We start from the raw sequence: 25865 nt of genomic DNA, 5'->3' as shown, positions 1-25865 counted from the left end.
AGGGCCTTTGAAATGTTCACACACCATTCATCCTTGATAATGCCTGCGGGGAGGGGCGGGGGTGAGGTAGGAGCTTCTAGTTCCTTGAGGATTGTGAATAGTTCTCTAGTATTAGATTTGGCGTTGGAGATTCTAATATTGTAGGAGGCTGCTTTGGTTGCGATGATGGCTAGTTTGTACATTTTAGAAGCAGCTTTGAACAGTGATTTGTTCCACGTGGCTTCTGCCTGGTGCCTCTTGGCTATTAGGTCTATGAGATCATGTGTGAACCTTGAGTTGGCATGGGAGAGAGTTTTGGCCTTGCGCTGTACTAGGGGGCGACTGTGTCAACCGCTGAAACCAATGTCTTGAGGTACGTAGCTGCCAGCGTCTCTGGGTTGTTGACGGAGTGTGGTAGGTGAGCGGGTTCGAGATCCAAGATGGGTGTAATGCTGGCTTGTGCGATTTTTCGGGAGCTTCAATCCCCTCTAATGGGAGTCAGAGGTTGACAAATGATGTATCTTGCTGTAGTGGGATGGTGACTGTAATTACAAAGTGGTCTGACCAGGGGGAGATTGCCTGTATATCTACTTTGTAATTGAGGTCCTCAACCCATCAAGGGTGCGACCTTTGGCGTGTGTCTAGGAGTTGACGCAGTGGGTGAAGCCTTGTGCTTTGAGCGCGTTGAATAGTGATGTGGCATTGCTATCTGTGGGGAAGTTTATGCCTAGGTTGAAGTCCCCTATGAGAATGATCTTGGATGTGGGCTTGAGGATGTGCAAAAGGTCATCCCAGAATTGGCCCATTGGTCCAGGGGGTGGGAGGGCCTGTAGATTAGGCTGAAGGTAATCGAGCTTGCGTGGGAGGTGGTGAGTTTTAGGGAGAGCCGGTCGCAGTTTGCCTCCATCTTGGTGGAGCATTGTCAGATTTTAAGGGTGTTTGTGAATCAGGGCAACTCCGCCTCCTCTTGTATCCTGTCTATTCACTCTTAATACAGTGAAACTCGGCGGGATGGCAAAGAATAGGGCTGGGCCTGCGGCTGGGTGTAACCATGATTCAGTGACAGCCAGGAGATCTAGTCTGTGAGTGGTGATGAGTTTGTGGATATCCAGAGCATGGGCTAGGATAGAACATGCGTTGGTCAACTCTTTGATAATGGTAGGTGTGAGTGTGTTGGTAGGCAGGTTCTTGGTGGGGGTGTTGCTCGGTTTGTTATGGTGCGTGGCTGTCGTGGGCTTGTATGTGGTCTGATGTTGGCAGGGGGAGTAATGAAAGTAGTGGTGGCACTGGTGCGGCTGGCGGGCCTAGCGTTTCTTGTGCAGATGGGTTAAGTGTAGGTGGTGGGATTCGGATATTCACTTCTTACGCAGAGGCGTTTGTTTCTAGTGTCGGTGGAGGGATGCTGGGAGGCCCAGGAACCGGGGGTTGCATTACGGTGTGGACATTGCAGGGGGCTATCATTGGGAGTGGGCAGGTGTACTTGTGCCTCATTTGCGTTGCTGTTGTTGCTGTGGGCGGGATGGACAATTGTGGTGTGTTCCGTGTGGGGAGCATCGAGGTCAGTGATGTGGTCGGAGGCTGAGTGTGCACCCACTCCTAGGGGCTGCGTAGTAGTCATGGCGTAGCGGCGCTCCAGAGTAGTAGGGGTCAACTGGCAGTACGGGTGCGGCTGTGCACTCTGGCATGTTCCATGGTGGAGGCTTGCAGCGGTTTGAGACACAATGCGCGCAAAGCTTTTGCCGGGGGCATTAGCACAGGTGGGCATGTTGAAGCTGCACTTAGTGGGGGCGGTCTCTGTAGGTGTTTCATGTACCGGTAATGTATGCAGTGTGCACGTTTCTGTGGAATCCTGATAGAGACGGGTTTGCTTGTTTTGTTGATAATTGGCACGTTCTGTGCTAGCTGGCGGTGAGGTGGGTACGTCACTGGGGGATCGGGAGAGTGGATCAAGCTGCAGATGTTCCGAGTGGTCATCGGTTGAAGGCTGGTGGAGCGTGTAGTCGCTCCTGAGAGGCAGTGTTTGTATGGTAGGGTTTCTGGGTGCAGGCACTCAGTAAAGTCACTACGCCGCAGAGGGTGAGATTTTAACAACGGGCTGATAGCATGGGGGGATGCTGGAGATGGCCGGTTTCAGGAAAGTACAGGGAGGAAGGAAAGGGATGCTGGTACAACAATACAGACGGATGGTGTTCGGTGGAGCAAAGTTGGGAATCAGGTCGGACAAAAGCATTGAGGCGTCTGGCTTACCTTCAATGATAGATCAGGAGACATATCTTCCTGGCAGCATTGTCGGCTCGTGGTGGAGAACAGCAGAGAGCTTCCCTGGCCTTAGGTATCGGCCTTCGGGAACGACTGGCTCCAGTGTGCAGCTTCCTTGCACTGGAGCTGTACTTATTCCTGCTGGTGGATTACATGTGCCCACATGGTGGGCTCTGGACGGTGTGAGGCGATGGAGATGGCAGAGAGCTTCCCTCGCCTTAGGTATCGGCCTTCGGGAACAGCCGGCTCTGCCGTCTGGCTCCGGTGGGCTGCAGCCATTAGATGCAGGCTGGCCCAATCAGGGATCATGTTGATTCCAAGTTCCTGTGGCTGTGTTGGAAAGGGTGCTGGACCCCTTCAGACTTGCTGCAGTGCTTAAACTGTGGGTCCGCCAACCTAGCGCTAGATTCTGGTCACTCGTTGCGCTAGAAAGATGCAGACCATGTCCTGCGCCAATTCCCTTGTGGGGGTCACCAGTGTTCCTGGTACCATAAGCGACACCTGCTGGGGACTGTTCCTTGCCGGTGTCATTGCTTCCATAAACAATGCAGCGGAAAGGTGGCATCATCCTTCCCCTTATGAGCGGCTTGGTGTTGTTGGGGGTATTAGGGCTGCTGGGATGAAAGGATGGGTTTTTGACATTTGGGGGATGGTGGATGGCTATGCAGCACCCCCTCCTGCAGCCTAATGCTCTCCTTACTTGAAAACATGATAACTATCGATCCACTCTGTCTGTCCTTCGATCCAGTTACTTATGAAGTACTCCTTTTCTTCACTGGCCTCATCGGCAGTATTGTGATAGGCGATGCTCATGGGTTGTACATGGGTTCACAGATCAGCTGTAGACTCAGGGAGCTGCCAGGTAATCTTTATTCACACATATCCATATGTACAGGAACCAGTTACTCTTGCAGTCTATATACAGTGGGACAAGACAGAGGGATCAGGAGCTCACCCACCGGCCATCCAAATAAATAAACAAACATTTCCATCCTAACTCAGGCCCAACTGTCACTCCTAGAACTCTGACACAATCACGCAGCAACATTCCCCTGAGCTGTCACTCAAACATTCATCAACAAGGCCAGTGAGAGGACAAAACAAAGTACATTCCTCACAACAGCTCCCTTTAAAAAGCTCAACACACATGCTACACTTCACATTTCAACGTACAAACCTGTTAGTCCAGTGGAGACTAATAACTATCCACCTAATTGTAAACTGTTATGCTGGAAATACGTGTCCCTCTAGACAGGATAGTCAAGTATGTCCCACTGCACAAAACACACCTCCCCTCTATGTTGCACATAATAACATCCCCAAAATACACGTCTCCAGCAGGCAGGGAAAAAAAGCTTTTCCATGAGAAGAAAAAAAAAGCTGAGCTACCAACATTAGTGTAAACTAGTAGACTGGAAATTCGCCTGGGAATGGATTAATGTCCATGCTCAGCCCCACTGCATAGAAAATAACCCTTTGCACATAACTTAGCCCCAAAACACACCGAAATACCGCTCCAGTAAAACAACCACCAAATACGCGATATCTTTAAGCCTATTGTAAAACCAAATTCGTGGGAGTTACGGTGTTCATCAACTCTCCCTCACGATGCTGCGCAACTCCAGCCATCCTCTCGATAGAAAGACGATCTGTTGATGAAGTGCGCATTTGCAAACTGAAACACGTGACTTACCAGACACGTCCGAACGTGCCCGCCACGTGATGCAGAGGAGGCTGAGCGTTGGTAAGGTCCGTTTCTCGGATGGGAACTAGACAGTCACTACCGTGAGTACATTAGAATCCCCTTGGCAAAAGAAAGGAAGTCGAGCGCATGACAACATCTTCTTTCGTAAGAAAGACCACCTGTCGCCACCTCGCGTGTCACTTTACCAAATCCGAAATTGCCAACTCTGGCCTAGCCACCTCCTGGTCTTTCATCGCAATTCGTTTAACCCCTCAGCCAATTATGTAACGTTGCACCTCACGTTATCTACTACCTCGGCCGTCTAGCTCTCTGTGCAACACTGGCCCCTCTACACATCCCTCCTTCTTCTATTCAAATCCATTAATGACATCCCCCCACCCCCATCTTCCAACATGGCTAACTAACTGTCCCTCAAATCCCTATCCGGCACACTGCAATCTCGGGTCCTGCTCATAACCCCACACCCAACCACTTCTGTATTTCCCGATTAACTTTCACTCACACAGTACCACATGCTCAATAAACTGGAGATCACACTTGTCAGAAATGTAAGGCTACGGGTTTATTAAATATTCTTAGAAGATGAGGGTACAATTGTTTTTACTTTTCAAATCCAGTAAGATTGTAAACATAGTAGGCACATAAATGACACACAAGTGTTACAGCTTTTGAGGTGCTCCAGGCCGCCTCACACAGCACGCACGCACACACAAGAAGAGACGCGCACGCACGTCTGCTGGCAATGGGGTCCCGACGGCAACTGCCGTCCAGACCTCTTTATTTACTACGCGCTTACGTGAGCGTAACGAGGCTCGCGCATGCGTGCACACAATATTACTACGTAATATCTCTTCTTTTCTTTAAACAAGAAAGCATAATATCATATAACATAACAACAACTCAATGTGAGTCGATCAACATTGTTCCCCTCCGCTTTAACCGTCGGGGTCCATGACATAGTCTCGAAATCGAACAGGGGGTTGTCGTCACGGGCTGCTCGGGTACCTGCTGCTACTCCCTGAGGTCGGCAGTGGTACTTCCATTGTCGAGCCTTCTTCCCCGGGTGGGTTTCCCATCAGACTGGCTTCCTCTGGACCGGGCTGTTCAGCCGGGCTCGCTTCAATCTTCTTTAAGAATGACCTGTTTCTGGTCACCGTCCCTCGACCGTTGGCAGCCTTCACCATCGATCCTCTCACATGTGTCACCCCGAGGGGTTGTGGTTCATAGGTGAGGGACATCGTCCCTTCGGGATGTCGGTTCCTGACTAGCACAGTGTCAGCCACTGCAATGTCTTTCTCTTGGAGGTTTCTCTGCTTGCTCTCTCTCTCGTTTCTGGCCTGTCTCTCCTTTTGGACACGCTCATCATCAATCACTCCCAGTGTTCTTCCTTCTACTTCCGGAATTAATCCTCTCGGACACCGCTTGAATAGGGCTTCCGCTGGTGGGACGCCTGTGGACTGGTGTGGCGTTGTCCGGTATTCCCGCAGGAACTCAAACAGGTTCCTCCGTAACTCCCCTCCCCCATTTATGGAGATGCAAAAGGTCTTATTCAAGGTTCGCATGAACCTCTCTACTTCTCCGTTGGCCCTGGGCCAGAGCGGTGTTACCTTCTGGTGTTTGATTCCTCTTTCTTCCATGTATTTCGCGATTTGGCTGCCTTGAAACAGCAGGCCATAGATGGAACACAGGCTAGTGGAAACCCATGGGTGGCAAAAATCTTTTCTAGTGCCAGGATGGTGGTGTCGCAGGCTGTCGATTCCACCAGTTCTACCTCTGGATATCTCCACCACTGGTCTACGACCGCTAAGAAGTACATGCCTCTTCCCGTGGACCCAAAGTCCGCATGAACGGTCCCCTAAGGTTGCTCACTCCTCTCCATTTATTTGATCGGGGGTGCCCTCTCGGCCGTGCTCGCCGCCTGACATGGGACACACCCGCGCACAAATTAATCCACTCTGCCCTCCAGGTCGGGAAACCAAACTTTAGGCCTTAGGGGAGCTTTTGTTTTTGAAGTTCCTTGGTGTCCCGTCTGCTCTAGCTCCAGCACCTTAGCTACCAGCGATCTTGGGATTACTATTTGTCGGCCCCGTAGGATGAGGCTGTCTTCAGACACTGACAGCTCGTTTCTTACTTTCCACAGCACTTGCATGTCTCGTCGAGCCCCTGTCTCTCGCCTTGCATTGTTGCCGAGCACTTCCTTCCATTCCCCACTTCCGATTGCAGCCCTTATGACCCGGAACACTTCATTGTTGTCTGACGCTACAACGATGTCTTGATGAACCAATGATACTGGCATGGCAGCTTCCACAATGTTACGTGCCATTTCCAGGCTCTCCACAACCTCTACTTGGTTGAGCGCCCGACTCGTGCTCGGTTGGCGTTACAGATAGCCTGCAGGGTTGTTACTGCACAGCCTGTACTGCAGCTTCACCCCATACTCAATTAGGGATAGAATCCAACGTTCTATGCATGGGGGTGGTTTCAATGAGGCGCCGGCCATGATTGGAATGAGGGGCTTGTGGTCAGTGATGACTACCACTGGTTTTCCCAGAATGTACAATTGGAAGTGGCGACAGGGCTTCCCTCTCAATTTGAGAGTACCTCCTTTCAGTTTCAGAGAGGGCTTTGCTGGCGTAGGCAATAGGGCACATATTTCCTTGAGCATTGGCTTGCATTAGTACCGCACCCATACCCACTGGGCTTGCATCTACCACAATTTCGGATTCCCTCTCTGGATTGAATTATGCCATGGTCTCCTGGTCCGACAGTGCTGATTTGATATCTTGAAACGCCTTTTGCTCCCTCTCCGTCCATGTCCATGCCACATTGTTTTTCGTTAACGCCCTTAACGGCTCCGACAACAATGCCAGGCCTTTAATGAATTTGCTGCAGTAATTTACCATGCCTAGGAAACTTTGAATTTCCGCTTGTGACTCCGGGGCAGCTGCTTCACGAATGCCGCAAACTTTTTCAGGATCAGGAGAGATACCACCTGCGTGGAAAACAAAACCAAAGTATTCAATGCAGTCCTTAAAGTTAAAATTCCCACTTGGTTTTGTGAAGTGTGAGGCCTAGGTTGCTTAGCCGGTCTAGTGCCTGCTCCAGCCGCTTCATGTGCTCAGCTTCGGACGCTGCAAAGACAAGGATGTCGTCGCTCATGTTGATGACTCCTTTCAGCCCGGCGAGTGCTCCCCTGATGGCATTTTGGAACACTTCCGCCGCCAACGACACTCCGAAGCTCAGTCTCTTGAACTGGTACAACCCTTCATGTGTGGTGAAGGTTGTGATATAGCGTGACTCTGGATTCAGTTCAAGTTGGTGGTATCCTGAACGCAAATCAAACTTCGAGAACACCTTTGCACCTTGTAATTTGCTAATGATGTAATCTAACGTCGGCGTGAGCTGACGTTCCCTTTTTATGGCGGCATTGGGTAGGCGCATGTTGACGCAAATGCATACCGCACCAGGCTGTTTCGGTTTTGGCCCAACTACAATCAGGGATACCCATGGGGTAGGGCCCTCCACCCTCTCTATGATGTCCATGCCTATCAATGTCTGGAGTTCTTTTTCCACTTGGGTTCTTAGATGGAACGGTATTCTCTGATGCTTAAGAGCGGTGGGTCTCACTGTCTCATCGATGTGAAGATGTATTGGTTCTGCTTTCAGCTTCCCTACGCCATGGAAGAGGCTCTCGTATCTTTCCAGGAGCCGTTCAACATCTGACTGGTACACAGAAATGGTGAAGTGCACAATGTTCAGGGCCTCTGAGGCTACACAGCTCAGCAGGAAGTGGGGACTTACGTAGGTCACAGAGAATCGGGCCTTGATTGCATGATGTCCATGGGTGACCGGAGCTACAAAGACCCCTTATATAGGTAACAGTGTGCTGCCTCCAAACATGTAGATCCTCGCTCTGGATGTTTCAAGCATAGGCGGAACCGGGAGGGCTGTAGCTAGGACGCATACTGATGCCCCAGTATCGATTAAGACTGGCATAGGGGTGCCACCAACGTCTAAGATACATGTAGGTTATCTCCTCTTTCTGGCTCCTGTGACTATGTTGGAGTTAAAGAATACCTCCTCATCATCATCCTCCTCCTCCGCTATGTCAAGCTCTTGTATGCCTTGGCCACAGCTCCTACACTTCTGGGTCTCCTACCTCTGCTTACTCTCGCTGGACCTCTGGAGGTTGTTACCGGCGTTGCTGCTCTACACACCCTGGCGTAGTGTCCTGGTGTGCTGCACCTGCCGCACACTTTCATTTTCGCTGGGCATTCTCCCACATGTGGCAGATCATATCCGCAGTATTGGCATGACGGCGGAGTGCCGTGGACAGGGGGGGCGGGCGTCAGTTTGTTTTTGGCTCCACCGTGACTTTGGCGGGGTGGTTCTTCCCAGAGCAAAAGCATCTTCACTTTTACCTGGGCGAACAGCCACATCCATCTTTGTTCCCCTGATTTCTGCGAGTTCATAGGCCCGACCAGTGTCTAGAATTTGTGTCAATGTCATTCCTGGTTCTCGATGGACCTGCCTCCTCAATTTGCCAGGGGTCACAAGAAGGGGTAGCCGCCTAGCAAAGTTGCAACATACTATCACTTCTGTATGTAGTTGATTATATTGAGAACGGTGGTGTATAAAAATTCACCAATGATTCATCCTAATGATGTAATCTAAACCCCCTGGGGGGTGGACAAGACAATATAAATTGTGTTGTGTGGGTATGCTCTATATTATTACGAGGAACCACTTTTTTTGAGGTGCAGTTTTTATTATTATTGCTGCACTCCACTTTCTTTATCAAAACAGCAAAAACCAAAGTACAGTGTCCTGATAGAATGGAAAAGCAAAAAGTACAAGCAGTAATAGAGCATGGGTCTCAGACCTGTTCTGTATGCACAGGAGTAAAATAACCAGAAAGCAAAATAACTAAATTATATTAATAAACTTTTGACCAAAAACCCTGCATACATCATCACTTGAATGGTAGAATTCTTTACCAAAAGCAGCAGAGATATATTTGCTTTAATTACAAAAGAGATTTAAACAAATGATTTTCCCATTCTGGGAATTCTCCAACAAGAGTAAAGCAGGACAGAGTTGTGAGTTTTAGTAAGTAGTGTACATAAACATATAGGTAAGGAGCACTTTTCCTTGCAATGTCAATTGTGAGTCCTATATAGTTGTACACTGATTTTTTGAAATATGAGTGACCAATCCTCAGTCGGTCAAATTTCCTCAATTTGCCAGAACTGCACCACTGAATGATCTGGTTTCGCACCATGCCCTCTTCATTTTCCCATCTACATGTGCTTGCCAGTTGGCGCAATCTTGCGCAGAATTGATCTAGGAATTCATCACCATGTTGTTTTTCTCCGCATATTATGAATCTGTCATAGTCCATGTTCGCCATGGGGAGGAAGTGATTTTGCAGGGCTGTTTTAACCGCTGCATAGTTGACAACTTGGAGGTTTAATGACTAGAAAATGCACTGCACTTCTGTCCCCGCAGAATACAGCAGAGTCGCTACTTTTGCATCATCTTCATTCTCGCCAGTAGCTCTAAAAAACATTTCAAGTTTCTTGACCCACAATAACCATTTAGGCCCAAGCTGGACGGAGGTCCTGAAGTGTCAAATTCTGGCATTGGCGCCAGTGTGCCTTGCTGTTGACGTGGTATCTGTGCTGGGACGGCGGCTGCACCATCCTGATCACTCATCCCTGCAGGTCGCACAGGCACCCCACTCTAAGGTGTGAAGCCGCAAACCTGGGGTATGTGGGCCACTTTTTGTCCCCTTTTTGTTTTTGATTGTTTTTGCCCAGTGATACCACTACTGCCCAAAATGATCACTGACCTGTAGACTGGGTTCCACTGTCGCCAGAACTTGAGTTGTAAAAGTCTTTTTGTAGATCTCCTCAGCCACTTGTGCTAATCTTCGCTCGAAGAGGAGCACATGTCTTCACATACACATGCTCACGGCTCCCCGACGTGGAAAACCGTGAAGGCTCCAAAAATTGATTCTCAAGGATCACGCGGACAGCGCACGAGCACCCTCACGGGCCGCAACTGTAGCGCACGAAATCTCAAAATGGCTGCTCCTTGCCGCGTCGGATCTGGAGCTGCGTAGTATGAGGGAATGCGACATCCAACATGTAGCACGTGTTATGGCTCCCACACACCTACACAGCACATCCCACCTTCGTTGCCAATGTTACGGCCTTTGAGGTGCCCCAGGCCACCCCACACAGCACGCATGCACATACAAGAAGAGACTCGCACGCGCGTCTGCTGGCAATGGGGTCCTGGCGGCAACTGCCGTCCAGACCTCGTTTATTTACTCCATGCATGCGTGAGCCGGGACGAGGCTCGCGCATGCTTGCACACAATATTAATACGTAACAACAAGCACGCCATTTCCCCCAACGTCACTTTTATGAAGCCTCACTTCTAAGAAAGCAAGGATAAGCATTCTTTGGGCAGTATAAGGTTGCTTTTCCATCAAGATTGTTCGTTATGGTTCCCATCTAAGCATTGTAAGCACGTTTTCTAAAGTGCATTGGTCAGCACGACCCACACCAGTGCTCCATTAAGAGCAATAACGACATCAGAACGGATTAACAAGATTGGCCATCAGACAGGATCAGGAATGAGAATTCTCAAGCAGAATTCAACACAATTATCAGAGATCAAGTGATTCGCAATAACGACTGTAGGCAGCAGCTAAGTGACCTCGGGTTATTACCTATAGTCTACACCAAGCAGGGTTATACTTAACAGTTGGGATATCAATAATGGGAGAGGACAAGATATTAGCAATATTGATTTTCTCCAGTATTATCAATGAAGACCAGAGTAGATTAGCAAATACATCTCCTGCAGTATTGTTAAGAGTCACACATCGCACTGCACAGACATTAAATAATGTATATTCAACCCATTCACCACACCCATAACCCATTAATGTAGTCCCACTCTCGCTTTAAAGGCTTATCCCCACTCATTGAATGGCCCACATCCACATTTCCACACTACTCGCCCTGATAACCCACAAACCTAGCTCCACCTGCCATCCACCTCATCCACTCGGAGGCACATACCCATCTTTCATCAACAGACCTTCATGCACATCTCTCGATAGCCTCCAAACCTACATGACAGACAAAGTCCTACACTTCACCCACAGGCAGTTCCCCATGGTCAAGCTCTCCCATCCCCATGCAGACCTGGCACTACTCGATAGTTACACCCTAACACGCGTGTCCCCAATGTACCATTCACGCTCATCCCCAAGCTAACTTTACAGACACAGCTTCCCCTATATGCACCACATGTCCGCTCACTCAGAACTTCCTTCCATATGCCCGGAAGCACGTTTGTACTGTCATGTCCCTCTAAACACAAGCAGAGGAAAGGAAAGAGAATGTGAGGGGAGCAGAGGGTGGAAGGTGGGCAGGAAGGAGAATGAAGACAAGCAAAAAAGAGGCCTAGTGGATAAGTACCAACAATTGTGGTCAACAAAGGATATATTCTAATTATGGCTTCCCCATTGGACCAAAATTATACGGCATTGCAAACTTTCTGATCTTGTTAGAGCAACAGTGGATTTCGACACCATCGACTATGTGACTCTGCTGTGCCTTCTATTTTGCTATGGTGTCAGTGAACTCGCATGGAGTTGGCTTAGGTCGTACTCTAGAAATTATACCCAATTTGTTGCTCTCCCACCATATGAATCAAGGCCTACTAATGTCAACTGTGAAGTACCTCCGTGATCTTCCCTGAGTCCCTTGTTCAATCTCTACATGAGACCGCTTGCTAATCTTTTTCACCTGTATAGTCTTAAATTCTATATGCAGATCGTTTTCAGACTGGGGGACCACCGGGGTGCTGCAATGGGCAATTTCATGGATTGTATGAACAATGGTAATTGGTGGTTGCCTCAAAATCAAACTAAATTCACCCTACAGACACTGAAGTCGTACTGTGTGTAGTGGACACAGTACACCCTAATGCTGCAAGCTTATGGTCTTAAAAACGCTTAGCTAAAATCCGTTGGTTCAGGTGCGAAATCTAGGCATACTCTTAAATTAATCTTTATCCTGTTTATTTTCCTTTCCAGGATTCTTTTTAGCTTATTTTGCATTTTCTCTTTTGCTCACAACATTCAGTACATTAATTATTTTATCTGCAAAAGGCTTGATAATTTCAATGCATTGCATTCAGGACTCCTAATGGCTCTTTCCAACAGTTTCAAATAGTATAAAGTATGGCAGTCAGGATCACCTTGAGATGTTTCTCCAGCACTGGGCTCTTTACACCGTTTGCTGCTGGCAAAACAGAACTCAATTTAAAGCACTCAATTCGGCGCACAGAGCACTTCATCTTTCAAGCCCGAGCTTTGTTAATAAAGGATTTTCTGTCCATAGAAACGGCCTAAGCCTCCAATCAACTGAGACCTTTTGAGGAGCCCCGAATTTAGACTCCTTAAATGGGGAGAGTTTCTGCTATGTTAAAGCTACTGTTTTGTGCAATTATTTACTATTTACATTTTGGCTCAATGAGCTGCACATCCAGTGTCAAGCCAAAATGAAAACCTTCCCGCTCATTTTCTCAGTCCAAACCAGGTGGTTTGATGCTGCTCAAGTGCTCTAGGGTGAACGAGCGGCTTTACAAAATTACTACCATACCACACCATACTCCAGTTTCCCTATCTGCCAAATGTGTGAATTTGATTACATAGATTGGAGAGGCGAGGAAATGGAACAAATGCCACCTCGCAGCAGAAGTGCAGTCTTTACAACAAGAACATCAATGTTCTAAACCAGGTTTCTCCCATTTGTCCAAAACCGTATTACCTTAGGCAACATAAGTATAAAGTGCAATATTAAACTGAAAAGACGGGAATGGGGAGGGGCTAATCATAAACTTTGGAACAATGTCTGGCCTATAACCAGGGGCATAGTTTTAATGTAACAATTGCTACAACAATGATACTGATTGCAACCATTGTAAACTGCTGCACATCTCTTCGCGCAACTCCTCCCAATTTAGCAAGTTTGATTTCTGTTCTGTTCAAAGTAGTTATTCCATCAGCTTTTGTTAGTTTTAAAAGCTGGGTTTTGGGGCTCATTGTTAATCCTCGTTGATTAACACGCTGTAGTCTCAGGTCTCCAATAAATATCCTTTAAAAGGCATGCATCTATCCGTCTTGCATATCATGTAATGCCCCATTCAGTGATGTCACTGAAGAGCCAAGAGTTGCGGGATAGCTCTTTCGCAACCCCTATAATTTTAGTGAAATAATGGTACTCATTCTAATCCGGTTGCTCACCCTATCCAATACTCTGATCTTGGGCAAATATCTTTGCCCTCGTGCTCAAGCTTTCTAAGACTGACACATTTACGAATGCTTAGAAATAAATATAACTAGGTATCAGTACGAAATGCTATATTAAATACTGGGTTCAAAATTGCCAGGAGCTGGGAGCTATTTAGCTCCTGGTTGTAGCCAAGGGGAGCCTGGTTAGCTTGAAACCAACAGCACCAGGAGCTACGTTTGACTCCCCTGGCAAGTGGTACCATACAAACTATGTGATATTAACTGTAGATTTGGGAATGTGTTTAAAGGAGAATAAAGGGCACACGAAAGGGACATTTAAAGCATATTGTATAGTATGTACTAGACAAACAATTAGATTTTGCATCTTGCCCATATGTTAGATTTGCTGCACGCTATGGGCTGGCTCCTGGTTCCCCAGAGGTAGCTTCTGCCTAACGGGTGAGGTCAGATACCTAGGAGCTGCTTTCTGCTCCTGGTCAACACATCCTAATTTCGACCCCCGTAAATATAAATAAAATTTAAAAAAGTGATATGTTTTAGGGTCTGAATAGAGAGGGAGTCAATCAGGAAAAAGACACTGCAAAGTCTGATCAAAATGTAGATTGGGCAGGAAAGCTTAATTTGGGTTTTTTGCAAGGACTTTAGGTTTAGGACTGATGACGAGACATTCTAATATGGCCCCCGGACAAGATAAGTAGGAATTTAAATAGACAAAAGACTAACATTTCTGGGTAAGAGAGTAAGTCATCCTTAAATATCCAAGGCTAGGGAACAGAGGTTGCTGGGCAAGGTTTACCTTGGAGCATATTTAAAGGATTTGTTCTAGGCCTTGTGAAGTTTAGGGCGTTTGTGGTGTCAGTGGTTTGTTCACCATTTTTCATCAGTGTGTTCAGGCTGAGTTCCCTTCCTGCTGTCTTCCCCCAGGCACTTTCAGTGTTGTCCTCCTGTTACGCTGCTCTCTCTTATGCTCACCCTTCCTTTGCCTTTCCTGTGCTTTAGGGTACCTCAAGTGGCTCCTTGTCCATGAATCGCCTTCAGCACCATGTGGTCGTACAGGGCTAAACATTCTCATTTTCTATGGTGTAATCCGTCCCTGCCCAATTTACCCACTGCCTTGTCCCCTTATATGGACGTTTTGCCAGGGCGGTAGTTTTTCCACTTATCTCCAGAGTTTATTATACAGGATTTGTTGCTTCCCTGCGATGCGATGGGGGCTCTGAGTTCAAAGATTTTCTACCCCGCTGCAGGGTTTGAAATTGCTGGGACCAGGGAGCTATTTAGCTCCTGGTTATAGCCCAGGAGAGCCTGATTGGGTTGACAACCACAGCTGCCAGGGACTACTTTTGACTCCTGCGTCATCTGGTGTCATATACACATACGTATCTGAGATTAACTATTTGTTTGGAAATGTGTATGATGGAGTATTGGGATACATTGAAAAGACATTTATGGCATAATGGGTGACAGATAATCGAAATTAAGGTATGGTTTGCACCTCATGTGGTAGTTAGATGCGCAGCGTACTAGATTATTATTTCCTTGTGCCTAATGACTCCTGCTCACACTGCAGTGCCAGATACCAAGGCGCTACTTTTAGCCCCAGCTCATCAAATCCTTATTTCGATCCCTGCAGCTGGCTTTACCAAGCCGATCTTCCCAGTTCATTGAGGGTGCTGGTGGTTATCAACGGGGCCACGTGACAACTACCCACTACAGGGGAACTTGTGAAGTGGCAGCTCCAAACCATCCCTTGTTTTGTCCACCCTTAGGCATGGATACCAAGACTGTCACTCACTCTGGGGCTGCAGGGTTCAGGTGAAGGAGGGGGTTGACACCGTAGGCAACTAGCATACGGCTGAATCGTGACAATATTGAGTTCTAGTGAAGTGCCAAGTTACTTATTTTGTAACCAGAACATCAGCATCTGACGCTCAGCTTCCCTACTTGAGCATGTTAGTTTGATAGTGGGAAAACCACTTTATAGCCTTTTGCTGGAGTTCTTATTTGCAAAATGTTTTTGTTTTCCTCACGTGATAACCAAAAGTCCTCAGTGTACATTAATTGGTAAATGCAATCTCTCCATGTTTAAAATGTGTTGTGTGAATATAGTTGCCTTTCTCGTCTCACTGTATTGCAGCGTGGGCTAACACATGCAGAACGAGCCCAGGTATTAAAATTGGTACTATCTAGGCTGCCTATCATATGTTAATTTGATTAAATCCACATGACGTGCGATTTTCCACATCCAAGTCATGTGCTATTTGAAATTCTGCAATCTAGGCTGGAAACGCAAGAAATGTTTCCCACATGTGTTAATTCGCATGAATATGGTTTCCTGGTTGGGGCATATTCTGCACACCAGTGTCCTGGGCAATGTGGACATTGGGCATGTCCCTTGGCATGCTCAATGGCCACATCACATGTCTTAAAATGTTTAGGGCACAGTTAGGGCACGGCCAAAGGGCAAGCCCTGCACAATTTGGCCACTTGACGGGGACATAGGGTGTTTAGGAGTTGTTTTGGGAATGGGCGGAGGCCATGCCACTTGGATAGAGACCATTGAGTATGGCTGGGGCCATGCTACTTGGACACACTGTGCTCTGGAAGGCTCCCGGGCAGTGCTTAATTTGTGGGGCTATTTGCCAGGGCCGAGCCCTGGCACTTATTTCTGATCCCCGTCACTTATTTTCTCAGACTTATGATGTGGTATTTTAACTCTCATTCACACAATAAGCAACAACAGTGTGCACTGGCCACAGTCTCTTCAGCCTGGGCTGGCTCATTATTAATTTTGAATATGATGACCAAAGTGGGCAGGACAGTGCTAGTTATCGATTTTAATGGCTAGCAATGAGCTGGAAGGTGACAATACTGGGTGCTTGTACTGGCCATGCCTCACACTGCTTCAGTCATCCTGCATATCGGTGTTGCAGCTCCGCTATAGGAATAACCAGCAACGCTTCCAGTGTAGTTTAAGAACAAGACAACAGTCGCCACAGTCACCATCCTGAAGCACCAACACAAGGGCAAAGATAGTGTTCCCCAGAAAGGTGAAGAGGTCATCCACATAGAATCCGATCCTATCTTCATGACCCATGGGCCATCTGAAACTCATTCACTCCGGATTAGATCTCAGCCAGATTGTTAATGATTTGTTGGCCAAAATTGAATAGAAGTGGGATGTCGTGTCCCCTTCCCCAGTGGAAACGTTTGTGATAACACACCTTAACCGATGCAACCAGCCCAGCCGTTCATGGAGCAGCTTGACCCAAGTTAGGAATCCTCCCCAAATCCCATACATTGCATTATTTCCCATAGGAAACGCCAAATTACAGATTCAAGAACTTTTTCAAAGTCGATTTGAAGGAGCTGACAGTGGGGTGTGTATAACCTGATATTCATCCTAGTTGATCTAGTAGTCACAATGATCTGGGAGGACCATGGTGGGAATATCTTGCATCAGCCGATTGCCCAGGACCTTGATTTCGCAGTTGATGAGCGAAAAGGGCCTATATGAGGAGCAACTGGTAAGGGATCTATCTACCTTGGGTATGGCCACTGTTGTTGCCTTTCATAGATCTCGCCTATTTCTTTCAATTTTGAAAAAAAAGGTCAAGCATTGCCGCTTTGACTCTGTTTCTTCTCCAGGGATCTATGGGAAAGCCGTTCGGGCCTGGTATTTTCTCATGTTTAAGGTTCGAGATCGCTATGGCGATTTCTTCCTCAGTAATATCTAAGCCTAAATTTGCCTTCTGGATATCAGTTATTTACGGCACTGTAATATTGTCTAGCATGCCATGGGCTTTTTGTACCACCGTGTTGCATGGTTCCTGGTAGAGTGCCTCATAGAAAATAACAAAGGCTTCAGCTATCTCACTAGTCCCAGTGATTACCCCGCCGTTCCATCTGCTAGTTCCCTAACAAAGCATGAGTCTTCATACCACCTCTCAAGCAATGCCAATAACTTCCCTGCCTTATCCGCCATGTAGTAGATTCTGGTCCTCTTATCCCAGAATGCCTGGCGTGCTGTGTCAAGGGCAAGGTTATGATATGTCTTTCTAGATCGCAGTATTAATCTGTGCGTCTCATTGGAGCAATTTGTAAGAAAATCTTCCTCTAATATCAGGATTTCATTTTAAGTATCTTCCATTACTTTAATTCAGATTTTATTCCTGGTCGCTAGTAGAGAGATTATTTCCCCTTGTAGCACTGCTTTATAATCCTGTCATAGTGTTATCGGGTCATCCTTCATCTGCGTATTTAACTAAAAATAGGTTTCTATCTTTTCCATCAGCTCGTCAACAACTTCTGAAGAACCCAAGTAATATGTGTTAAGTGGTCATTCCCCCCTTGATATAAGTTGCAAACCCTGTCGTTCAATCAACAGTGGGGAATGGTGCGATATCCCCTGGGTAGAAATCTAGCCGTCACTATTTCTCCCTGCAGAACAAAAAAGTAGTCGAGCCTCGACATGGAGGCGTGAACTCAGAGTGATAGGAAAAACCTTTAGTATGTGGGTGAAGTGCTCGCCAGACATCTGTCATCACCATCGCTGATGCAACGGTGCACAATTTGGTATGAGCATCAGGGTTCCACCCCCCAAGGTCTGTACAGTCCTATGCATAGTTCATCACCTCATTAGTCACCCACCTCCCCACCCTATATCCACAAATCTGCTGGGTGGTGTACCATAACATTTTGAACTTCATCAAGGAGTTCTGTGTTCAGGGAGTGGAGCTTATACACACGCAATGCCAATTAGTCCCCGCCTCCCCAGAATATCCCCCACTAACAGTACATATCTGCCTTGCCTGTCCTGCAAAACAGTTTGAAGGAGAGGCGTTTGTGTATCAAGGTCAGGACTCCTCTGGAGCCCATTGAAAAACCTGCATGTAAGGCGTTTTTGTAATTGGTTCTCAAAAAGAACTTGCATTCCATTACTGCCAAGTGCGTTTCCTGAAGCAGGACTATGTAAGATGTGTGCCTATTAGATCCCTTGACTAACTTGTATGTTGCATTATGCTGTATGATGATACTCCCTATCGCTTAACACAGGACCCTGCCTTACTGTAACCCAAGGCACAACCTCTACCCATTGTAACTAAGTCTCCCTACAAGTAACAGCGCCACAATGCCCCTGGGCTGCCTGCGCGCTATATAAATGTAATAAATAAAATAAGTAAATAAATATTAATGTATTGCAGAACGGTTCCCCTCTTGATCTTGTCACATAAGCTGCAACGTTCTATGTTGGGCAAGAAAGACTTTTGGTGTCAGAACTAGTCTTACCAAGTACTATAAGTATGGTCTATCAAGTGGGTATCCGTCATGAAGGAATAACATGCCTCTTGGTAATGGAGTGCGAGACCAATCATTGCAGCATAAACAACACAACATAATAACATAACATCCCTATGCTTCTTGCCTAAATTTGAAGTACCTGCCGCCCAAACACTCAACTACCAGCATGGCTGGTTCAACAAACTTTGGGAGTGCTGCTGCTACCGCTTGGAGCAATTAGCCCCGTACAAAATGCCCCGTCATGGTCAAAACATGACCTACCATTTTCCATTGAGTCTTATGTGGCATTACATATTTCTGTGAAAGTTAATTCGGCCAGCAGTTTGTAGTGCTGCACCTCTGCCATCCGAAGTGACTGACAAGTTCTCAGGTTAAGGTCTAAGAAGCGTATGGCAGCCGATCTCCGGTGGGTGTGGCGGCATAGGTCTCAGCTGTTTCTCCCCTCCTCAACCATTTTCCTGATGGAGTTCAATCCAGTTTGAGGCATCTTTGTGGTCTATATGTTATGGGGCCTAAAGTGCGTGCTATCTGCAGGATAGTGTCACGGTCTCGGTTGTACAATAGTTTGGCTACGATAGTTCTCGGAGGGACTCCAGGCGGTGGTGGGCCAGTTGTGGGCCAGTATGTGTATGGTGGGCCTGTTCAATGGAAAAGAAGTTTGAAAGATCTTGTGGTTTCATAATGTTGGCAACCCATTTCTCAAAGAACAGTTCCAGGAAGGGGCCCTCTGATTTATTCGGGTAGGCCTAAAATTCTGACCTTACTCCTTCAAGATCTACTTTATGCCTTTTCCATCCTGTCGTCCATTATTTTGAATTGCTGAGGCATCTCTAATACCTGTCACTTAAGCATCAGAAGGGTGTCTTCAAATTCACTGATACATTGCTCAGTTTCACCCAGTTTGGAGGATGTATTCTGAAGATTGTGGCGCAGTAAGTTTACATCAATACTAATAGCATCCATCTTATGTTCCCTGGAAGAACTACAATCATTGATGGCTGCCATCACATCCGATAGTGAAAGGCTGCCAGTTGGAGGGTTTCCAGTATTCACTGTTTCAGTGGACGTAGGGGTCAATTGCAGGGTCCATTTGATTTTGCGAGCCTTGCTTCCGTGGTTTACATTTCACCATATTGTTGCTGGTTCCCACGTGTCCGGGTCAGGAGGTTTTGTAGGTGTCACCAGAAGTACTGTTGATGGCACATCCCTCGAGCACCTGCCGCAGCTTAATGTGAGGACCACTTTGTGAAGTTTTCTCAACAAATGGCAATTTTTTTATATTATATTATAACGCCTCACTATCCCTAACCTGACATACTAAGGAAACACTTGTGTTTAATAGGCGCATTATAAATGCCATATCATATCATATCATATCACTCTAACAAAGGATATCTGTCCCATATGTATGTATGTATGTATATATATATATATATATATATATATATATATATATATATATATATATATATATAAAAAAAACACATAAACAAGGAAATGCATGGCAGTTCAAAACAATAATAATTGAATTCAATATGTAACCACAGTCTCTCTTCATAACCTGGGCGGATTCCCTTCCCCAAAAGTGATAAAGTATTGTATCACTTTAATTCACACGCAAGTGTTGCTTCTGCTGCTTTCAATAGTTCAGTATTCAAAATAGTTCTCTGCACTGCTTTTGCTTCTATGTGAGCCTTACACACTCTCTGAATTCCTGCTTTCAACAAGCAAGCGGGAACAGAGAGCTCCTCAACAGAGGAACAGAGACTGCTTCGCTTAGTCTGCCTTTGCCTGCGCCCCTTTCAGTTGGAGCTCCTCTTGCTCCTGAGGCCCTCTGGTGCACGCCCGCCACCAGAGACCGTCTTCAGGCCCTCAGGTGCACCCAGCCACCTGAGACAGCCTCCTGCAGAACCAGTCACAAGGGGGAAAGCTTTACTTCTGCATGCTTCCCGTTGCACGACCTGTGCAATTTGGATTTCTGGGGGCACAGATCCTCTCAGGACCGGCAGCTGATATCTGCCAAGCAGTGGTCCCAGCATCCTTTCTCTCCTCCAGCTTCTGCATGGGCTGCCAGCACGAACCACGCAGCTTCTGGCTTCCTCTACGCCCCACCAACAGTGCCAACTCTTCTAAGGCCTGCACCTGAGAGGGCCTTTTAAGCCTCTCTAACTCCTCGGGTGCGGGTCATCTGCATTAATGAACTGACCACTCCTACAACATTGTACCTCTTAAGCCCTCTTCTTCGTCCCAGTACTTAGGGATTTATGGGACTTCAACTCCCTAATGCAAAAATTAGGTTTTCATATGTCTGTTGTCTTATTTTTAAACCTTAGTTTGTTCCTTATAACATTCTTTAAAGAAACAGCACACAAGGATTAATCATTAGCCTTGATTGAGAAGGGAAAGGCAATTCTTTTACGCTGGTGTTATTCATACATTTCCTTTCACTGCACGTTTGGGTGTTAGGAAGGTTTTCAGCTTCACATGTCTCCCACATTTTAGAAGGGTTTTGATTTCTTCCAATGCCTAGGAGTGTATGATTGATTTCACCCCTGTTTATATGTGTATCTTGTAGCAAGATAGTTATTACAACAAGCCATTACATGCATTGGCATTGCGGAGACACCTTTCCTAGAGGAAGACAAATACAGTTTCTCATCCATTGGATTCCTCTCACTCCCCTGAGCCTTCTCCCTCCCAGGTGACCCTCTCGCAGAACACCACCCTCAAGGTCATGATGAGAAAGCGTCTACCTTTCCATGGCCACCTGGCAGGAGACTTTAGACAGGGAATTAGTGGGCAGTCCGTAGGATTCATCACATTAAACAGTAGTCAAACCCTGGCCAGGTCTGTAATGTCGAGTGGGGGGGCGGCAGAGAGAGGGTCCGCCCAGGCCAGACAGTCCCCCACTCCGTCCAGCCGATCCATCAGGGGGTTGCTGTGATTCCGCTGACTCTATTGGGCATAGCAAATGCTCCAGGCGGGGCGATTCCCCCATACCCTGGCAAGGATAAGTGCAGGCCCACCTACTTTGTGGTTGCTCCTCTTCAGAAGTCAGCCACTACCAATGCATCAGAGCCCCAAGCAGGCATAATCTGCTCTCTTCGGAGCGTCAGAACCTCCTTGCCAGCTTATCCTGAGAGTTTGCTGACCCTCCTGGTCCCGCTGTGTTGGGCAGGTAGGGAGTCGGGTGCCGATCGACCTCCTCCCGCCCCAGGAAGTGTCACCGCCTCAGCCCTGTCTTCAAGATTGCGCCCACCCCGGGCCGCGTGGACTCACCATGATCGTCTGGCTCCTCTGCTATACAGGATGTGTGTCAGGCCACCCGGGTCCTGTCAAGTTGAGACACCCTGTTCTGTCAACACATCCTACAACAGCCATATCTTTCAGTGTGGTTAAATGGATAAATATGGCAGGATTCCGGTTGGCTACGAACATAGCTCTGAAGCTCACATCATCATGCTTCAGCTGCGCAACAGCGCCCCCACTCCATCACCCAACCAATAAACTAGGCCATTTGACTCCTCCTCTTGGGCTATTTAGAACAACTGAAATGCCCAGGATCATGCCTTTGGTTAAGCCAGGGAGCATTGCCAACTATGCTTTTCAGCATTCTTGTTCCATATTGAATTTCACTCTAGTCTTCAGGTCGACATTGCGGTTACCATAGCAGTAGGACTGAGTTGACCTGCTCAGTGAGCACTAGGTCTGACCAGACAGCCTGCCAGCTTCCCAAATCCACCAGCCCTGCACCGGCTGAACCTCGAGGTTGATGGAGATATGGTAAGCATGCCTTGGTTGACATTTTTCTTTCTACAGATTCTGGTATTCTGCTTCAAGCCATCAATTGTTTTCTGCTTCATCCAGGTTTTCTTGGAAACAATAGCTTGTGTCTATTGGCTCTGGTGTTGGCAGGGTGCAACAGACACGGGCCATATGTCCATGTTTACTACAGAATTATCTTCAGAATGTGATGTGCTTTGATGTTGGTGCAGCTGTCTTTCATGCGTTGCCACTTCCTGGGGCTTTCCAGGCAAGAAATCCCAGGTCTCCATTCGAGATGGTGCTAGACCTGGCGGGTCTTTTCCGACGGGTCTTCACTGCTGTGCCTGTTGTACCTTGGTAGCAGTCTGGCTTGCAAGCTCTAGGTTTGAGGAATTGTCTCTCTGGTCTTGGCAGGGGAATGGGCAGAGAACCTATGAACTACTCCAGGACCATTTCCTCATTTTTTCTGGTGCCTTTTTTCCCATGCACTTCTCCATAAACCATATCCAGTAGAACATTTGTCTGGAACAACTTTGATTTTGTAGTCGGACATCACTCAAATGTTGTTGGTGCTTTTCTGAATCATCTGTACCAAGTCTTTCCAGGATGCAATTCCAGGGCATGTCATAATCGTCCGTCCATCAGTGTTCAATACCTGCTATCTGCCTGGACCTTACCTGTAAGCAATGACATGATGTAGTGGGGCCCTGCTGGCATCCTCACATCAAGCAGCCTCAGCAATACATTAAAAAGTATGGAAGAACACCTTCTCCTGTTACCAATATGCTGACCAACGTTTAGTATTTCTATCCGCCTTGGCTCCTCTCAGAGATGAGCTTCCTGCATCAACTTGCACCTTGGTGAGGCCTGGATGTTGCTGTCCAAAGAGTTTGGTGACCTGGACTGACACCAGCTCCCCTTATTCCATCTTGTCTCTCTCCAGTTTGGGATTGTGCAAGACACTGGGGCCGAAATAACCAGACTCTTTCTCTGTGAGTGGTCTGACATGATCCAAGTTCCGGATCCACTCCAAGTAGCTGCTGGAATCTTCTGGTTTACGGAGGTCCTCTGAGTCCTCGTTGCCAGTGGGTTATCTGGTATTAGGGCCTTATCTGGGCCTTACCAGATCTGAGTGATGCCCCAAAAACTCTGAAAGGGTGCATGGATGTTTTTTTTATTGCCCTCTCTCCTGGGTCGGTGGTTTCCCTGGAGTGGGCTTTGTCATCGGTCAGTCCCCCTTCTGGCTTTACCAGTGTGCGTGGTTGGTCTACTACTCTGAATAGTATGTGGTAAGATCTCAAGTGGGTTTGCTTCCCTAAGAGCAGTGAGGGAAAAGAGAAAAAAAAACATTGCTTTCCATCTCAGGGCAGGAGAGTGAAGATCTGTGGTCTGGTCCTGGCTGTGGCATCTAGGGCCCGCTTACCAGTATAAGCTTTGATCCCACCGCTGACACCAAATACCACAGGTTTTTTTTTTAGACCAGAAATAATACCAAGACCATATGTTAATGTTCCACTCTTTTATTATTCAGGGTTCATTACAGAAGGGCCAAATAAAATGTAAACCGGCTCTTCCCAAAGACACAAAAGGGTCATTATGGTTTTTCTCTTTAATGTAGCAGCTGGGCCTCTTCCAGCAGTGTTCTCTGCTTCCTTTTGGTTTCACCACCTCTTTTCCCAAAGCTTGTACTACCTTCTTTTGCTACCTCCCTCTGCTCCTGTTACCACCTCCTTCTGCAACCTCTCTCTGTCTGGTATTGCACCCCCTATTTTGGCATCTCCTCTTCTGATGTTCCCATTTAATTTCTTTCTATGGCCTCGCTCCTTCTGATATTGCCACTTCTCCTTCACCCTCAGCTGCACCACATCCTCCTGCTCTCCCATGCTGCCACCTCACCAGCTTCCTTTGTCTCTCCAGCCTCTGCTCTCCAATTCTCTCCTTTCTCCAGGTACCATCGAACTGTAGCCTTCCGCTCCTCACACTGGCTGACTGGGCCTTAAGGGGTTTATCCTCCTTTCACTCATCCTTCTAGGCAGGACTCTTACTGAAGGCCTACACCTTTGGTTTGTTATTGGGACAGGGCTGTGATTGGTTGCTGTTCATAAGTCCACCTGGTACTGCTTTGGGTGTATGGGGCCGGACCAATCCTATAATCAACCTTTATGCATTCTTGAAATGTATTCTTCAGTCTCTGAGCCTTTCCAGTGCATGTGTACTTAGTCTAGCTCTCCTGTTTTTCCATCGTATGGCTTAACACTGGGTAATATATTTAAACTTTCAGTTTCTGAAGTAACGGTATACACACTGTGAAATTGCAATATGTTATCCCCAGTGAGAGAGCGCTCGGCCAGGAGACCATGCTCTAGTGACTTTGCTTCTCATGCGATATAATCCCTGATCGGAAAAACGTGAACTTGCAACATTGTATCCAGAGGACTGATTTACTGTGTGCCTCTTTCAAGCTATGAATGTTTTTTACGTAAGTTGCGGGCACACTTGTAACAACTTTAGAACCCTTGATACTACCAGCGAGTGTATAAAACTGACTTCATTTAAAAGGACAGGAGTATTTTCCACCCCCTACAGTTTAAGTCAGGTTAGAGAGAGCCTCAGACACTGAGTTGGGAATGGCGTGAACTGCCCTGCGTGGTTCGAGTAATGTTTTGAGGAGGGTCAAGACTTCCAGAACTTGACTGACCTAGCTGGATAGTGGAGTGGGGAGGGTCAAGGGCCCCCGGACAGGCCTGCAATGCAACACTGTGATTGTTGCTTGCCACGCGACTGGCACCAAGAGAGGGTCACCAGGGTATCCTCTTCATTCTGCCCTTGGGCCCAACATCCACATGGTGAGTTGAAACAGAAAAGGTATTTATAGCAGCTAGTCACTTTTTTTAAAGGTGCATCTGTTTGTGCTGCTGCTTTGAGTTGGTGGTGGTGGCATTCAGTGAAAGGTTTTTATCCATTTGCTCTTTTGCTGGTAAAAATGCATAGTTCCATCGCCATTAAATTGTGATCGCAATAAAGCAGAGAAAACATCAAGCCGTAATGTCTGTGCTTCCCCCTGGGGCTGTACCGGCTGTAGAGAGACGATGTGCAGTCTGACATGGGGGGGGGGGGGTTAAGTGCCTGTTCTGGAGATTTTAGTATGTATATTTCATTGAAGGTTCGCTATTGAGAATCTACTCTGGTCATTAAGAGCATTCTATTACTTTGCAACGTATTCAATGGTATTGAGATCTTGGCATGTACATTTTCTGGTTGTCAACACACTTCTCTCCTGGGGGGGGGTGTACATTTTACCTATTAGGACTTTGTGTACTCACAATTCTGCATCGCCCGGCATTGGGAGTTAGTTCAGAGCACTTATAGGGTCCCATTGTTTTACTTTCTTTGTGCTGATTTCCAGTTTCTGCTAATTAGTTTTCTGAGACATGTGACTTTGGGTTTGTCTCTCTCACCCATGAAGTTCTAGACTATTGTAACTAAATAATTGCTGGTCAAGCTTCATAGGAAGAACAT

At 47.0% G+C, this 25865-nt stretch overlaps 1 protein-coding gene across 1 annotated transcript in view; it reads left to right on the top strand.

Moving 5' to 3' along the window:
* The first annotated feature begins 3968 nt into the window (after positions 1-3968).
* Positions 3969-25865, top strand: part of LOC138567228 (zinc finger protein with KRAB and SCAN domains 8-like) — a 117189-nt gene continuing 95292 nt past the window's right edge. The window contains exon 1 of the mRNA XM_069645220.1: positions 3969-4023. The gene's annotated coding sequence lies outside the window, so the exon portion shown is untranslated. The remainder of the gene's footprint in view (positions 4024-25865) is intronic.

The sequence above is a fragment of the Ambystoma mexicanum genome, chromosome 2p (assembly GCF_040938575.1).
Source record: "Ambystoma mexicanum isolate Mex_15411 chromosome 2p, UKY_AmexF1_1, whole genome shotgun sequence".
NCBI lineage: Eukaryota > Metazoa > Chordata > Amphibia > Caudata > Ambystomatidae > Ambystoma > Ambystoma mexicanum.
Note: the sequence above shows the minus strand (reverse complement) of the source record. Positions and strands in the feature narration are given on the sequence as shown.